The 16,238-nt window shown below is 38.3% G+C and overlaps 1 long non-coding RNA gene across 1 annotated transcript; it reads left to right on the top strand.

Moving 5' to 3' along the window:
- Positions 1 to 296: 296 nt before the first annotated feature.
- On the top strand, positions 297 to 16,035 carry LOC124886545. The gene is made up of 3 exons (XR_007043876.1): positions 297 to 571; positions 8,800 to 8,864; positions 15,600 to 16,035. It is a non-coding gene; the product is annotated as an uncharacterized LOC124886545 (long non-coding RNA).
- Positions 16,036 to 16,238: the final 203 nt, after the last annotated feature.

Raw genomic sequence — 16,238 nt, 5'->3', positions numbered from 1 at the left:
AATAGTGGTAAGTTAATGGATTGAGGAAAGAAGAAGAAGAATACCACCCAAATGCGCCTTCAATGCGTGTGTCACACACACCTTACCAACTCAGCAAAAAAGTATCAAAGTGGCACACTTGAAGGTCACTTGAGGTGCTAAAATGGAACAATATTCACTTAAGGTGCCTAAGTGAAAGATGGTGCGTACTTGAGGCCTGCCTATGTATTCTGCCATATTCAAATGATCATCAAATTAGAAGTCATACTAAACTAAATTACAGTATAAATCAGTCTTAAACTGTCTAGGAATTCCGAAAAAAGAATGTTCACAAGGTCTTAATTTTAATTTCAATGTCAACTAAGAAAATGAAAAAAGAAAGGAACAAAAAGAAGCAACATCCTCTGCTACTGTATATATCAAAGAGAAAGTGTCAGAGAGGATGGTTTAGGCTAAGGTAGATCGCTGATGGTCATAAAATTTCTCTCGTGTATTTTAGCAAGGCTACTAACATGTACTTTATGTGAAAACACCATGACCCAATCAGAAACACCAACCGATACACCAGCGAAGCTCGTTACACCACAAGAAGGTATTAGCTATAATCTCCAGTTGATTACATTCGTAAATTTCCTACCCCAAATTTTCAATCTATTCTAGAGGAGGGTGAGGATACGTCTTCAATTTTTTATTCTCCTAGGTCACTGCACCTACAAAATTATGGTGTCTTTACTGGACCATCGACAAATCAAAGAGTCATCTCCTACTAACACTATTCCTACAGTAAAGCCGGAGTATGGCAAAAATTGAGCAGCTCGAAAGGGTAAATCACTATCGTATGTTCTGCCAACTACGAAGCAAGGTAAGATTTCTGTGAGTATTGTTGAGGAAGATATACAAATCCAAGCATAGTACTAGAAGTTTGCACTCACGGGATATGTGATAGGAGACAACCCTTATTTGAAATCCATTGAGGCTTATATTTTGCATGCCTGAAATTAGGATGCAAATGCTCATGTTTTGTTGAGTCATGATGATAGGTATTTTATATTTAGATTTACCATAGTTGAGGAGCGTGATATAGTGCTAATGGGAGGGCTGTATACCTTTCATAACAAGTCATTTATTTTTTAAGCTTAGGATATAGATTTTGAGTTTAATTCGGGTTGTATTACCACCATCCCATTGTAAGTTACTTTCTCAAGGCTCTCGGTTGGATATTAGTCATATTAAGAATTGAGTAAAGTAGCAAATGCCATAGGCAAGCCCAAGCACACTAACCACTTTACTGCTAGCATGGAAAGAATTTCCTATGCATGGGTTCTAGTGGAAACTAATAGAGGACAACCATTAATAGACACTATAGAATGGTTACTCCTACAGGTATATTCCAACAACCTGTGGAGTATAAGTGGAAACCAAAATACTATGAAAATTGTTTGAAATTTGGCCTTGTTTTTTAGAATTATAGATCCATAAAAGAGAATGTAGTTAATGAGGAGGAGGGTTTCAAGGAAGTGCCATTGAGAAGGAAAAGGAATAAACGTAGGAAGGGGGACCAAAAGCAACAATGGCAACTAAATTTAATGTCCAAAAAGAAGTTGGTACAACAAATCCATCTGTTCCCAGTCCAAATGACTCTTCTAATAAAGACCTGACTGCTAAGCCTATCTCTTCACAAGTTCTGACTAATGGGATAGGAAATAAAGGACTACCTAGTACTAGCAAGGGTAGCACAAATCCTTTTGCCCCTCTAATGAAAATTCCAGCTGATGATGGACCTCCAAGACTACTTGGAGAGGCTCCTAACATACAATCCTCTCTACTTGGAACGTCAGGGGTCTAAATCAACCCCCTGAAATAGAAAGAGGTTAAACTTTTTTTGAGAAAGCATAGTATAGAAATATTTGCCTATTTGTAAACTAGAGTGAAGGAAAACAAGGCTACAAATATTTTGAAAAAGGTTGTGGGTGGATGGAATACCTGCTGCAATTTCCGCATGGCCCATCATGGTAGAATTTGGGTACTATGGCAGCGACATGTGAATGTGTATAATTTTGGTCACAGATCAGTTCATCCATTGTTATGTAAGTGATGTTACTGGCACTTTCTCATCTTACGTTACTGCTATGTATGCAAAAAATAGTGTGCAAGAAAAGATGGAGTTATGGAATGATCTCAGAGTGCTGGAAATTTTATTCAGGAATCATGGGTTCTTAGTGGAGATTTTAATATTTTGTTATCATTTGATGACAGAATAGGCTCTACAGTCACTTAGTAGGAAACTCAGGATTTCAGGATTATGTGGACCATCTTAGCTTAACTTCCTTGAGAGGTAAAGGTTTCTATTACACCTTTTGTAATAAACAACAATAGGATCACAGGGTATACTCTATGGTAGACTAGGCTCTAGGAAACTATCACTGGTTGCAGAACTATGAGAATGTTGAGGTTGATTTTCTCCCTTCAGGGCTATCTATCATTCCTCTATACTTATCCATCACAATATCCAGCAACTAACTATACCAAAGCCTTTAAAGCTTTAAAATACTGCGATAGAGAACCAGAAATTCCCAGAGATTGTAGCATCCATATGGAGGACTGAGTTCTCTAGCACCTATATGTACAAGATAAATTAAAAACTTAAAGCTCTAAAATGTGATTTATAGGGGTTAAATTCTCACCTTACATCATATACTCAGAAGATCTAACAAACAAGAGCAATGCTGGATAACACACAGAGTAGGCTTGCTTTAGAGCCTATGAACCAAGAGTTGATATAAAAGGAGAAGCAGCTTCTGAAGGATTTTATTCACTGTAATTTAGTAGAGGAAAAACTACTATAGCAAATGTCCAGGGTAACTTGGATTAAATTGGGGGATCCCAACTCCGAACAGTATGGGTCTCGTGATGAACTTAATTTTGGATTCTATTTGCACCCATTCCTAGCCTGAATTTTGACCCGGTATATAATATAGAAATATGGGTATCGTTTTACTCCTAAGAATATGTAGATTACTATTTTGATAGCGTGAAAATATTTTAGGATCATGGAGTAAAGACAAATGATTTGTGGTTGATTCAAGGATTGTGGTTTAGCATCGAGGTAGGATTTTATCTACACTTCTTCATAAGATGGTGTATTATATATGTTGCATGTTATAGGGATGATAGGATGTGATATTGGGAAAACACCATGATGTAGCCTAATTTATGAGTTTGGGGGCTAAAAGGGTAATTGATCCTTAAGGTGAGATACTTATTATGCTTCTAGAATCCTATTACCCTAGATTGCTAGCATGTTAGGTATAGTTGAGGCTAATGGGCCTTGAGTATAATATTTACTATGATACTTGATAGATTGTGACTTTCCTGGATTATGACATGGTTATGTCAGATATATTTATATATCCATACATAGTTGGATTGTGGGAAGTGTTTTATCCTTATAAAGGATGTGGTCATAGTTGATAGATGTTTTGATGCTTATAATGGTATTGTTTGGATACTGGTGATGGAATGCATAGATTCGGTACATTCATGTGCACAAAAATGGCAAATGGTATGATTCCAACTACAATATGATTTTACTATTGTTTTCTCTAAAAGGAGATTTATTCCTACTTTTAACTTTTAACATGGATTTCTTTAAAACGAGAATCATACCATCTTAATGAATGATTTATGAGACTTTAAGACTAAATATAATGTTTTAAAGATTTGATCAAGATAGATTTTGGTCCACAGTTTTGCTACTACTATTTGATGTGCTAGGGCTCATGGCACTTTCAATGCTTAAAACCAAAAATTATGCAAGAACTTAGGTCATTTTTGTTAGATGTGATGTGCTTTGTGTTTTTCTGTAGGAAAATAGGGTTGAAAGTAATTATGAATGAAAATAGGAAGAAAAATCTCAAAAAATTGAAGTTCTTCTTGGGCAACGAGTCGTTAGGTGATGCCACGACTCTTCGTCCAAGTCATAGGGAGACCAATAAAGATATCTTAGAAGAAGAATAAAGTTGACACTGGCTATGACTCGTAGGATCTGATATGAGTCATAGGAAAGATCTTTTTGAGAAAAATTATGACAAAGTACTGAAAGTATACAAATCCGATCCCAATGGAGACGATGTTGGTAACGAGTCATAGGATTTGACTACGACTCATAGTGAAGGCCATTTTGAGCATTTGGAGATGAGACCCGAAAGATGAAAACTTACTGGAAAAGCAACAATTTTGGCCAATGACTCATAGGGAGACATGAAAAATTGTCACCAAAGAGCATAGAAGACAAAATATAGAGCTGACAACGAGTTGATGTGTTGAGATGACTCCTTGTCTAAGGTGTTACCACTATTGACCTTATTTTTCTATTTATTTTTGGTTAGGATTTCTAGAATTTTGGTGTATTCTATAAATACTCCTTGGATATATTGGTATTATTTTAGGCACCCTTTATAATTATAACACTGTATTGATTCTGAGATATACTTTTGATCTTGGAATCCATTGTTCTTAGTTTTTACGGTAGGATATTAATTTGAGATTTTGGTTTTTATTCTTCAATTATTATAAGATTATTCATATGCTTTCTTTTATAAATTCAATGGATGTTCTTGCAAACATGAGTAGCTAAATCACCTAACTAGGGTTGTGGGAACCCTGATAGAATTACAAATAGAGGAAGTACAAAGTCATTCTTGATTAATGTTCTTGCATGTATTGTGATTTTCTTTGATTTACTTGCTTTATAATGACTGCAGAAGTTAAGAACCTGCCTGTATTCAAAACCATCTCCACAAGAGAGGTTGAGGTTGAGAATAGGAAAAGAAGATTATAACAATAATTTGAATTTATCAACCTTCCTCTAATTCACTTGAGACCCAAAAGGCAATAGTTAATATGAGATTCAGGACAAGAGTTAGTAAGGCGACACTCTGAGACTCAAAGGATGATGAGCAAAGTTTATCAAAGGAATTCACAAGACAATCGGTGATACATATCTAGTTAGATTCTACATGTAAGGAATTGAGAAAGTTGGACAAGCATGATAATTTTGTGGATTTAGGAAGTCAAGGGGAATAAAGTCCTAGCATTCATATCATATTGATTTTAACCTAAAGCGATCAAGATTTGTTACTTTTGTTACTATTCTTACAAAATTCCACTATTTTCTTTTCTGCACTTTTCCAGCTACTTCAACAAGTTCTTGATAAAGATTCAGCCTATTCCCTGTAGATTTAACTGAATTAAGAAGTATCACTTTGAATGGATGACGAGGGCCTCCGATAGATACAGCCCGACACTAATCCGAGAGTTTTATACAACTTATCATATGGAATTGAGAAACATGCACCGATAGATGATGGCATGGAATGGAGGTGATCCCCTATACTTATTGATGATTTAAGTTGTTGGAGTGAACATCTCCACTCAGATTATATCCAGGTTTCTTCATGAAGTAAGGTCTTAGATCCTACAAATACTTCAGAGATTGATCACTGCATTGAGGAAATACAAAAGGTGAAGACAACGTAGATCGAGTCAGACTATAAGTTTGTGCACTTTACATGGATCACTAGGATTATTGTTGCAGTGTAGAAAGAGGTGACTTGGGTTATAGGCATGACACTCAGATTACTAAGATAATCTGAAATTTATTGGCCAAGGCAAGGTGGACTTTGGTTCAACATTGGCTAATCTCGACTATGGGGGATAATGTACTGAGTCCTAATAGAGCCGCATTAGTTGCTGTTATTATGGAGGGATACAAGATTGATGTATCCAAGATACTTGTAAGAGAGAATCATGGCCGTGTTATGAGTACGGACACCAACCTAGACTTTCCTTACTTATTGACACAGAATTATTTAGATAAGGGGGTGTCGGTGATCTCGGAGGTTGATTAGTTTTTTACAGTCCATTGGAACACAGACTTAGGGTTTATTTTGGCCCATACCAACCCAATTTTGAAATACAAGATTGGTGCTTCAGTTCTTCGGGAAGCTCTCCTGGATAGGGGGGTAGATGTATATTAATAAACCAGGTTTTTTCAATCTTGGTGACGCCTAGCAGAGATTTCCTGAGTTGAGCCACAGGCCTCCACTGATGTTGAAGAATCCTCATAGTCCCCTACTTCTATGCCTTTGAAACTATCCAAATCTTGTCCATCTTAAGGTGTCTATATTCTGGTCCCATAGGAGTTTCTCACTAATGTGCTGAATATACTAGTCACCCTTGAGCGATGAGTGACTAATATCGAAGAGGGGGTGCGGCCTTAGGTAAACAAAGAAATTAGGAGTGAGATGCGGGGTATGCAAACTCAATTTGATAGTTTTGAGTAGCAGATTAGCTAGAGGCTGGTAGGCATTCAAGCCCTAGATCTGGTAGGTGTGCATGAAGAGTTTGCTGCACTCTGGGCTTCTATTTAGGATATGGCTATGAGGTCATTCTCAGTTTTCTCGACTGTAGAGGAGATCTAGTTAATGATGTGCTAGTTATTTGGGGTAGAAGGGTAAAGATGGTTGATGAGAAAAGCACAAAGATATCAAGGAAGAGAATGATAATGAGAACAGAGAGAGAAGAGGAGCGGGCTGCATTTGTAGCTACCCTATAGACTTCTCAGGACCATTTGACTGAGGTCCACGAGATTGGAGTGAGAGCTATTAGCTCCCATATGGGTTAGATAACAGTTGCAACTGCAACAGGTGTGACTGAGAGTATAGTTCTACTTCCTGAAATCCATACACCATTGAGCACATCGACCCTCATTGGTGACACTTCTAATGTGAGTGTCCCAATCACTACTAGGACTGATGGTGGTCTCATTCTGAGGTCCTGCCTGTAAAGACTTTGTGATTCAGTGCCTAGTGCACCTAAGTATGTCTTCATCCCTTATTTTTACATTATAGTTATGCACTGAGGATAATGCATAGTCTTTAAGTTGGGGGTGGGGTTCAAACACCCTGAGTTTCTGGCCCTTAGAAAATTCCTTAGATTTCTAGTCTCTGGACAGGATACGATTACGGGAAATCTCTCATGCACTAGGATACGAGTGATATGGGTTAGTCGTATGCTGACTAGTGTTGGTGGGCTAGATTTGCTTTCTGGAACAGATACAACTTGGGTGGTATGAGTCATATCGGTTGATACGGGTTGTTTTATTACTTCACTTAATCTTAGACTTGGTAGTCTAAGTTGGATTTGAGTACTAGTGGCTTACCATGAGTCGTAAGATAGAGTATAAGTCGTACCATGGACTCGTATGGTGGGCAGTGTTCAATCCTCTTTAGATTCTATTCTGCCAGGGCTATGGATCATGTGTACCAGTCGTATGCATGGACACAGTGTAGGTTAGGTTGAATCATACCTTGAACAATGTTGGGTCTAAGGGAGATGGCCTTGGGGATAAGTGGTGGGTACCACTCGTATTGAAGGGTACGACTGCTATGGATAGTCGTAGCCCTCTAACGGGATTTTGGTGTAGTTTAAGTGAGGGCAATCTGGATATTTTCCCACTTAACCTAATAAGGCCCCACAACTTTTAACTCACTTGGGAGACTATTTGACCTATTATTCTATTCATTAACACTTATAAACTTCTCTTAAACACTCTAATCCTTTCTAAAGTTCTTGGGCAAGGGAAGCTAGGGTTTTATCTTAAGGATTAATTTGGGGCTTCTATTGGTGGTTTCTCTCCATCATCTTCTTGGTTTAAGGATGTTATCTTCCCTCATTGTTAGTTCCACTAAAGGCATGGTTTTATTCAATGTTTTCATAGTTTGATTATTGTATGGTTTTGGGTTTCCGAATATAATTTGGGGTTCTAGTTATAAATTCTTGGTAATGGTTTTCCCATGTTTTAATTATATTTTCATATGCTTAATGGAGGTTTTGGATAATTGGCTGCATGGAAATGGTTATTTGATAATTAGTTTTAGTTTTGAAAATACTATGCCCCCAATATGTTTAATAAAATGCTTATGAGAATGTTTTCACTACATTGTTGGATTTTAATGGCACTATTGCATGGTTTGAACTTGGTAATGGAACCCTAAATGGTTTAAATAGTTTGGAATGGTTAAATGAAATGGTTTGGTTAAAATAAACATCTTTGTGGGGTACAATGGAATCCCCCAAGAAAACATAATGGAACACTTGTGGGGGTACATTGGACTCCCCCAAGTTAACTTGGTAAATGGGTACACGAGAATCCCTTTACCTTAAAAGGTTTGGCTAGGGAAAATTATTGCAATTTATAGTTGGTATGACGATACCACTATTAATAGCCTTGGTAAATAATAAATGGTATAATGGATTGGTTTGTTGGAAATGGTTTGAATTGGGAAATAATGGCGGGGTGTAATAGCTAATTGTGAATACTGTAAACTCATGTTTACCAATATGAGGGGTAGTTTATGGAGACCTTATATGATACTATGAGGTACATGGGAATCCTCTAAGTACACTGTACATATGTATCATGGAGGTTAAGGATACTTGGGAATCCCTTACTCTGATGGTATCTCTGGTTCATGCGACTACATACATAAGGATTCGTTCAAGGGGTTACACTGGACCCATATAGTCTATGGGTGGTTAAGGATTAATAAGCTACACATACCCAGGTAAATAGTTTCAAATGCATGCTAAACCCGATTTCCTTTCCTGGCATGATTATGTATATGTATATATGGTTTGTATGCATATGAATAGTTTATTTGGTTTTGTTAAATGGTATTATTTTATACTTATCCTAAGTTCATGCTAGCGTTCACCCACTAACCTATCTTCGGGCAATTGTATCCCCACGCGATGCAGGAATCGGCCGTTCTACTCCTCCTACTTAGCAATCGAACTTTGGGATCAGCTATTGGATTAAAGTGGTGAGCTTTCATCTTTCCAAAAAGCTCTATTTCATGATGTTATTTCATACTTTGGTTTATTTATGGATGTTGGTTTTGTCTATGGTTGGGGGCATGTCCCAACCGAATTTTGGTATTCTCTTGGTTAGAAACTTTTGTAGAACTACTATGGGTTGGTATGGGCGGGATCAGTATTGGTGTAAGCCTTGGTATTGGCATTGGTATTGGGGTTGATACCGTAGGACTAAATTTCTCACTTTTCCATTCTTTTTTATTTTGGGATTATATAATTATTATGGAACTCATATGATTATGGTTTGGTTGGTATTGGTTATCGGTTGGGTATGGGATGATTGGACTCATTTAGGTGGTCACAGATATAGACCTATCCTAGAGTCTTGGATTATGTAGTAACACTATCTTTTTATATGTTTGAAATTTAGCCAACTCAGGGCAGGCGGCTGGAGGTTGGGTTAGGCAACGGGGGTGGTCTCTGGTCCCGATCAAACTTGGGATGCCCATTACGACAAGGCCCCAGGTCGGGTCATGTTAAGTTGGTATCAGATCTTTAGGTCCATGGTCGATTGAGAGTCCACAAAGTCGTGTCTAGTAGAGTCTCTTTTAGAGGTATGTAGAATGCCACACTTATAAGAGAGAGGCTAAACTACATTTAGAAATGTTTTACTTTCTTGGTATTCTATTTTCAATCTTAGAGTCTTAAGTCCTAGAATTTCCTATAATCATTGTTGTTCGTTTTTTAGATAATTCCTCGACGATCTGGAATAGAAAGAAATTCAACTGTCCCATCTAGGGATAATATTGATGGGTATGCCCTACACTTGGAGTTCGCACTCAATCTCAAGGTCCTATCCCTGATTGTTTTGGAGTTCCCTCAGTTGCTAGGTGAGGTGGCTAATTCAGAATTTTGTCAATCTATTCATGTTATTTCTCAATTAGCTGTTGTTCAGGATGAGCGGGATGCATCTAGTGTTTTATCTATTGACGCCACAAGGGTTGGCTAATTTATAAATATGAATCCTCCTACTTTTTATTGGTGTGAAGGTGGAGAAGGATCCTCAGGCTTTCTTGGATGAAATGGAGAAAATATTTCGGGTGATTCAGGACACGAATGTGGAAGGGGTAAATTTTGCAGCTTATCAACTCAAGGATGTTGCGTACCAATTATATGAGGAATGGGATAGGGATACAGGTGATGTTGAGGAGTTATCCTTATGGGTGGACTTTTCTAATGCTTTTCTGGATCACTTCTTTTCTTAGGAGCTGAGGGAAGTAAAGATGGAGGAGTTTAGGAATCTTAAGCAGGGAAGAATGTTTGTCAAGGAATATGCCTTGAAGTTCTATCAAGGTATGCTCTGGATTTGGTGGTCGATATGAGAGCGAGGATGAGAAAATTCACTACTAGGCTATCTCAGGATTTAATCCTTGAAAGAAAGACTGCTTTGCTTCTTAAGGATATGGATATCGAGGATTATTATCATATGCAACAAATAGGGGATGAAAATAGAAAGCAGATAGAGTTTGGGAAAAGGCAGGGTAAGAGGAACAGGTTCTTTGAGCAGGGTGGTGCTCAGCAGCAAGGTGCTAGGATAGCGATAAGTGGCTAATGAAGAAGTGGGGGAGTTCTAGTTCCTTCTCTACTGCTAGTGCTCCTTACCCAAAGCAGTTGGATGACAGGCGTCCGTAAGGTGGTGATAATTTTCGGGAACAAGGTGCCCAATCTCAAGTGAGTTGGGCAAAGTCGGCTTTTTCATGTCCTCCTTTTTGGTTTTGTGGTCATCTTCATCAGGGTTTTTGTGATAAAGGAAGGGACAGGTGTTTTAAATGTGGCCAGCAAGGATATATGCTCAAGAATTGTCTGGTTAGTAAGGGTGTTTCAGGAGCGGTCAAAGCTCCAATTGCTTTATTTTCTGCTCCTGCACCTAGTAGTACTATTTCTGTGTCTACTCCTATTTCTGGTACCGGCACTGGCCGAAACAGGTTGAATGTTCTTGCATCTCAAAAAGAATCTGAGGCATCACTTGATGTCATTACTGGTACGTTACAACTTTTTTTTGTGATGTGTATTGTCTGCTTGATCTGGGTCACTTTTTCCTATGTGACCCCACATGTGGTTGTATGTTTTGGTTTTGATCCTGAGGTTGTTTTAGATACTTTTTCTATTTCTACCCTGGTAGGTGACTCGATAATTGCTAAAAGAGTATAGAGAGGGTGTGTGGTATCTGTTGGTAGCAAGCAGACCTTAGTAGATCTGTTTGAGTTGGATATTGGTTACAATTTTGTTACGCATCCTTAGATTGTTGAACTCATAAGGTTGTCTTTAGGTTCCCTGGTAAACCAATTATAGAGTGGGAGGATGGTTCCCTAGCTTCTGGGGGAGGTTTATTACTTATCTTAGAGCTCGACGATTAATCTCCAAAGGGTGTCTTTATTACTTAGTCTGGGTTAAAGATTCTAACCGTAGGGTCCTTCTTTTCACTCTGATTTGGTGGTAAGTGAGTTTTCTGAGGTCTTTCTAGGTGATCTTCCTGGTGTTCCTCCGGATAAAGAGATTGAGTTTGGTATTGATTTGGTTCCGGATATCCGTCCAATATCTATTCCTCCATATAGAATGGCTTCGGCTGAGTTGATAGAACTTAAGAAGCAACTTAAGTATCTTCTAGATAAGGGGTTTATTCTTCTTAGTGTATCCCTATGGGGTGCACCGATGTTGTTCGTGCATAAGAAGGATGGCTCCTTTCGAATATACATTGACTATCAACAGTTGAATAAGGAAACAGTCAAGAACAAGTATTCTCTTCCAAGGATAGATGATTTGTTTGATTCATTACAAGGAGCTAAGTTTTTTTATAAGATAGATCTTTGGTTTGGGCATCATTAGCTTATGATTAGGGAGGAGGATATCCCTAAGACATCTTTTCGTACTCGGTATGGGCATTTTGAGTTCTTAGTTATGTCATTTCGCTTGACTAATGCCACGACGACATTTATGGATTTGATGAACAGCATTTTGAGGCAGTTCTTGGATTTTTTTGTCATTGTGTTCTTTGATTACATCTTGGTGTATTCTTAAAGTGAGGTGGATTATGTCAATCACTCTGTGTGGTGTTGCGGACCTTGAATGAACAATAGTTGTATGCCAAGTTCTCCAAGTGTGAGTTTTGGTTGAATATTGTAACTTTTCTTGGTCATATTTTTCTAGTGAGGGGATCATGGTGGATCCTCAAAAGGTGGTTGTGGTTAAAAGGTGTCCTAGACCTACGACTCCAACCGACATTTGGAGCTTCTTGGGTTTGACTGGGTATTATATGAGGTTTGTGGAGTGGTTTTTTTATAGCTGCTTCCTTGACTAAGTTAACTCGAAAGAAGGTAAAATTCTCTTGGTCAAAAGTGTATAAAGGGAGTTTTGAGAAGCTTAAGTACAAGCTAACTTTGGTTTTGGCTTTGACATTACCTGAAGGTAATGAGGGATTTTCGGTTTATTATGATGCATCTCGGGAGGGACTTGGTTGTGTTTTAATGCAGCATAGAAAGGTAATTGCCTATGCTTCCAGGCAGTTGAAGGTGTATGAGAGGAATTATCCTACTCATGATTTAGAGATAATTGGCGGTGTTTTCTGCTTTGAAAATCTAGCCACATTATTTGTATGGAATGCATGTAGACATCTTTTCTGATCGCAAGAGTCTACAGTACGTGTTCACTTGGAAGGAGCTAAATCTCAGGCAAAGAAGATGCTTGGAGCTTCTCAAAGACTATGATATAAGTCTTCACTATCACCCAGGTAAAGCTAACATGGTTGTTGATGCTCTTAGCAAATTGTCCATTGGAAGTTTGGCTCATGTGGAGAAAGAAAAGCGGGAATTGGTGAAGGATATTCACCGCTTGGCCAATCTTGGAGTTGATCTCTTGGACTCCAAGGATGGTGAGGTAATGGTTCGGGAAGTGGTTAAGTCATCTTTTGGTGCATAGATCAAGGAGAAGCAAGTGTTAGATCCTATCTTGACAAAAATTAAGAGTGAGGCTGGTGGTAAAAAAGTAGTGGTATTCAAGATCATGGTGATGGTACTTTATAGTACTAAGGGAGGTTGTGTGTTCCTGGTGTCGACGATTTGCGACAAAGGGTTTTGGTTGAGGCGTATGAATCACACTATGTTGTTCATCCCAGCTTGACAAAAATGTATCATGATCTTAAGGAAATGTATTGGTGGAATGGTATGAAAAGGGATGTGACTGATTTTGTGGCCAAGTGCATAGTGTGCCAACAAGTCAAAGTTGAGCACCTAAGGCCAGTGGGTTATATCAAGAAATTGATTTTCCCGAATGGAAATGGGAGGTAATTAATATGGATTTCATTATGAGTCTTCCTCAATCTCAGAACCAATTTGATCGATTTGGGTCATCATGGATAGGATGATGAAGTCAGCTCACCTTTTGCCGGTGAGGACTAACTTTTCGGTAAAGGACTATGCAAAGTTGTATCTTCATGAGACAGTAAAGCTGCATGGGGTACCTATTTCGACTATCTCTGGTCGTGGTATGTAGTTTTCTTCTCACTTCTGACAGTCATTTCAGAAGGGATTGGGTACTAAGATGAGTTTGAGTACTTCTTTTCATCCTCATATAGATGGGCAAGAGGAAAGAACTATTCAAACATTCGAAGATATGTTTCGGGCATGTGTGATTGACTATGGTGGCAATTGGGTTGAGCATCTACCTTTGGTAGAGTTTGCTTACAATAATAGCTATCATTCTAGTATTGGGATGGCCCCTTTTGAGGCATTGTATAGTAGGAGGTGTAGATCACCTATTGATTGGTTTGAGCTTGGTGAGGCGGACATGTTCGGTCCGAATTTGATTTATCAGGCTATGGAAAAGGTGAAGGTGATTAAGATTTGCTTAAGGCTTCCCAAAGTCGCCAAAAGTCCTATGCGAATGTAAGGCATAGAGACTTGGAGTTTGAGGTCGGGGATAAGGTATTTCTAAAGGTATCTACTGTGAAAAGAGTTTCGTAGTTTGGAAAGAAGGGAAAGATTAGTCCCCCATTTATTGGTCCTTATGTGGTTTTGCGGAGGGTCGGTAATGTTTCTTATGAATTGGAGTTGCCATCTAGTTTGAGCTCTATTCATCTGGTATTTTATTTCTCCATGTTGAGAAAGTGTCTTGGTGATCCTTCTTCGGTTATTCCTTTATAAGGATTGGGTATCTCGGATTCTATATCTTATGAAGAGGTCCTAATTGAAATATTGGATAGGAAGGTTAATCGGTTACTGACCAAGTATGTGGCCTCGGTTAAGGTTCTATGGTGGAACCACAAGGTGGAAGAGGCTACATGGGAAGCGGAGGACATGAAGTTCAAGTATACACATCTATTTTCTGCTCCTGGGATTTATCGAAAGGTATGTGTTCTTCAACATACTTTTATTTTCAAACTTTTTTAAAAGAGAGATTGATATCTTTGCATCTTTGTTTTCTAACTTGGTTAAAGGTTGGATTGATATTTCAAAATGCAAATGAATCGTGCTTGTGGTTACCCTACCTTGTCCGTCATTCATGGATGAATGATCCTAGTGGGGGAGACTGAAACACCCAGGGTTTCTAGCCCTTAAAAAATTTCTTGGATTTCTAGTCTCTAGACAAGATACAACTAGGGAAAATAACTCATACACTAGGATACGAGTGATATGGGTTAGTCGTATGCTGACTAGTGTTCGTTGGTGGGTTGGATTTGGTTTCTTGAAGGGATACGACTTGGGTGGTACAAGTCATATCGGTGGATACTGGTTGTTTAGTTACTTCACTTAATCTTAGACTTGGTAGACTAAGTTGGATCTGAGTATGAGTGGCTCACCATGATCCGTAAGACGGGGTACGAGTCATACCATGGACTCGTATGGTGGGCAGTGTCCAATCCTCTTTAGATTTTATCTCCAAGGTGTATAGATCATGGGTTTCAGTCGTATGCATAGATACGACGTGGGTTATGGGGAGTCGCACCTTGGACAGTGTTGGGTCCAATGAAGATGGTCTTGGGTACGAGTGGAGGGTACCACTCATATTAGAGGTAATGACTAGTATGGAAAGCCGTATCCCTCTGACAAAATTTTGGTGCAGTTTAAGTAAGGGTAATCTGGACATTTTCCCACTCAACCTAATAAGGCCCCACGAATTTTAACACACTTAGGAGATTATTTTCCCTATTATTCTATTCATTAACACTTAGAAGCTTCTCTTAAACACTCTCTAACCTCTCTAAAGTTCTTGGGCAAGGAAAGCTAGGGTTTCGTCTTAAGGATTAATTAGGGGCTTGTGTTGGTGGTTTTTCTCCATCATCTTCTTGGTTTAAAGGCATATTCTCTTCCCTCGTTGTTAGTTCCACTAAAGGCATTATTTTATTCAATGTTTTCATGGTTTGATTATTGTATGATTTTGGGTTTTCAAATATAATTTGGAGTTTTTAGTTATAAATGCTTGGTTATGGTTTTCCCATGTTTTAATTAAGTTTTTATATGTTTTAATTGTGGTTTTGGACTCTTGGTTGCATGGGAATGGTTATTTGGTAATTTGTTTTGGTTTTGGAAATACTATGCCCCCAATATGTTTGATAAAATACCTATGAGAATTGATGAGTGGTGATTTTACCACTCATTTGCACAAAATATTTGTGCACACTACCATATTTCATATAAGAAAATAAGGCATTGTCATTATTTAAATACACTAATATCCACATTTTGCAGGTATATAGTTGATAAGATGAGAGGTTGTGGATTGGAGCTAAAAGAGATTATATGGAAGCAAAAGATGTGCAGTTGAAGACCTGGAACAGTTCAGCCTTAGTTACTGCAATTGCAGTCCTCAAGTCGCGATCGCGGTCAGTCAAAGATGGTCAGGATAGTGCGATTGTGGAACACACCCGTAGTCACGTTGGCCATGATCTCGGCTAAGCTGGAGTATGACCCGGGGCAGTTTTGTAATTTCTCTTGGATGAATCCCAAACCTCATATAGGCAAAAACCCTTTCTTCTTTGGGTATTGTTTACCTCATAGACAATTTTGAATTAGAAGCAAGAAACCCTAATTGAGCAAGTATGTTACTAATTGTGGAGGCTAGATTTCTTAGTATTTTTGTGAAGAATGAATTCTTTGGATAATCCTTATGGTATATCTTTCTTTACTTTCTTCATGAGTATCTAAGTAAATTAGTCTAGGGATTATGTTAAACTAAAGTGTAATTGTGTGTAGCTGTTGTTGAACTAAGAAGTGCATTGGATAAACTTAAAAAGGGGAAATTTGAAAAAAAAATTGCATTGAAAACTGAACAAGGGTAAAATCTGTGTGAATTATAGAAAGAGCTGAACAGAGGAAAACAGGGGAGCA

The sequence above is a fragment of the Capsicum annuum genome, chromosome 8 (genome assembly GCF_002878395.1).
Source record: "Capsicum annuum cultivar UCD-10X-F1 chromosome 8, UCD10Xv1.1, whole genome shotgun sequence".
Classification (NCBI taxonomy): Eukaryota; Viridiplantae; Streptophyta; class Magnoliopsida; order Solanales; family Solanaceae; genus Capsicum; species Capsicum annuum.
The sequence above is the reverse complement of the archived record's forward strand: the minus strand, read 5'-3'. Positions and strand labels throughout refer to the sequence as shown.